Source organism: Triticum aestivum, chromosome 5D, assembly GCF_018294505.1.
Source record: "Triticum aestivum cultivar Chinese Spring chromosome 5D, IWGSC CS RefSeq v2.1, whole genome shotgun sequence".
Taxonomy (NCBI): domain Eukaryota; kingdom Viridiplantae; phylum Streptophyta; class Magnoliopsida; order Poales; family Poaceae; genus Triticum; species Triticum aestivum.
In genome coordinates this window covers 142,315,943-142,318,629 of record NC_057808.1, presented here as the reverse complement: position 1 = coordinate 142,318,629, position 2,687 = coordinate 142,315,943, and positions in this window count along the sequence as shown.

Genomic DNA, 2,687 nt, shown 5'->3' with positions numbered 1-2,687 from the left:
ACGGCATCACCACCAGAGCCTTTGGCAGGCGAAGACCACCTTTTATCAGGATAGCTTGTACTAGCTGTCCCCCTTTAAATTGGCCGTTGTGGGATCCCTCACTACTAGGGAAAACCCTAGCAGTAGCGCGTGTTTAAAGCCTATCAGTAGCGCGGGGTGCGGCGCTACTAGTAAGGCGCTACAGCTAAAGGTTAGCAGTAGCGTGGGTTGAACCACGCTGCTGCTATATCGACTTAGTAGCAGCACTTTATACTATGAGCGCTACTGGTAATTAGTAGTAGCGCTTCTCCTGGCACGCGCTACTACTATTATTCCGTATTTCTTTTTTATTTCATGTTGTATTCATACACCTTTATACAAGTTTTCATACCGCAACAATTTAGAGAATGATTTTACATCATAATGAGTTATTACATCACTAGGAGAAAGAACCGTGGACTAGTTTCAAGTGGATGGACATCCACTTGAAACTAATCCGCGTTCTTTCACCCAATGATATAATATATCATCATCATCACCATCATCATCATCATCATATCATTAAAAACTTATCATCATAATACATAATTGTCACACCTCCTCATGATCATCGTTTTCATCAATGAGACATCACATACAAGTTGGTCACTAGACATAATTACAACTACTCATCATCATCAACTCTCATAAACATATTGTACCTCATAGGACCTACTACATTCTCTTAGGACCTACTATATTATCTGAGGTAAAATAGCATAAAACAAGATAGCCCCTGACTCTCCATTATGGATAATGGAGATTATCCTGTCTCCAATTCTTGCCTTTCGCACAATATTGCTTCCAAGAACCTCCTTATGAATGTCCATACATTTTTTTCCATTCTAAGATTAGCATGTGTTCACTGGTTTTAGAAATCCGGTATGGACAGGTGAGATTCGTAGGATGACCTGGCTGTATGTTCAAAACATCAAGGCGACCATTCTGATACATCAAATGAGGCACACAATCCATCGGGATTCTTTGTTGAAAAACATAGTAATAACTTCGTAGTTAGCAATGATGTACTTGTTTTAGAAGTATGCAAAAGATGCACGGATGTCGTAATAGTAAAAAATCTTACTAGAATATCTCCATGGAAGTTATCGTGGTTCAACACGTGCACTAGTGGCACGTATTGACCATAATTTGGAGGAGCTCGATAAAAGGCATTGTAATTCTCAAGATAAGTACAATATGCGACCAGATGACTTTTCTCCTGATAAGTTAACTCAGAGCCATCGGTGTAGTTGGTTCTGTCTACCATGTTCCGCACATTCTTTGAAGAATCAAAGTAAGCTATCAATGGAAATAAGTTGTCAACTATTTTAAAATAAACAATATAAATTACTTAATAACTATGTTTGAGGAACTCACATAGCGATAGAATTGGAAGCGTATCAACAAGGACCCAAATGTCCAAATTGTCTTGGTCGATGTCAGGATCACCAAGATCCATGGTGACAAACATACCCTCTTGAAAATCATACATCTTGCAAAGTGCTTCCCAACCCGGGCAACCAAAATGGGATACTCTCTCAGAATTGTATAGATTTTCCTCAAAATCCATACCATGATGGGTCCTTAGGTTAATTTTCTTTGTTTCATTCCTCTCATGATCTTCAAAACCCATCCTCTCCAAGACATAGCGTCTTGCATGGCATGGGATAAGCTAGTCGAATTGTAAAAGACGAAAATTACACGTTGATGTAGCAGAAGTCGAGCTTAATTATGAAAAAAACACTTCGCGTCGTAGCTTACCGTATCACAATCGAAGGCCTCCTCGAGCTTAATGCTGAAGCATCGATCTTCGTCTAGGTGAGGCCTGTCGCAGAAACCCCGGTTGTCGCCGCACCAGGAGCACTCCCCGGGACCTTCTTCGTCCGACGACATTTCCTATGTTCATAATGCAAAGATTAAACTTGTACAATTAAAACTCTCAGCTTGTTCATTATTCATCACGGGTTGACTATGTAACACCCTGGATGTAACTTTCCATATTTGTAACTCCAACTCTTGCCATTTTCGGCCATGTGATATGATATTCCCTTCGTGGTCGGGTTTTGTCTTTCGTTTTGCATTTTGTTCATGTCTTGCAGTTCATATCATGTCATCATGTGCATCTCATTTTGCATACGTGTTCGTCTCATGCATCCGAGCATTTTCCTCGCTGTCCGTTTTGCAATCCGGCGCTCCCATCTCCTCCGGTGCATCCCTCTTGTTTTCGTTTTGTGAGCGGGTGTTGAACATTCTCGGAATGGACCGAGTCTTGTCAAGTGGCCTTGGTATACCACCGGTAGACCACCGGTCAAGTTTCGTTCCATTCGGAGGTCGTTTGGTACTCCAACGGTTAACCGGGTAACCGCAAAGTCTGTTTGTGTGTTGCAGCAAAACCCCCCTTAAAACCAGCCCAAAACCCACCAAACTCTCTTCCACGCTCTAGGCCGTTCGATCACGATCGTGTGGGCGAAAACCGCACCTCATTTGGACTCTCCTAGCTCCCTCTACCTATATATTTGCATCCCCTCCCGAAAACATTCGCAGTCCAACCCTATCCCCGCTCCCTCTCCGCCGCCGGACGCGTCCGGTCCGCGCCGGACGAAGCCCCCGCCGCCGCCCTCGTCCACTCACGCTGCGCCACGTGGCCCCCCGCCGCCGTCCACCGCCGC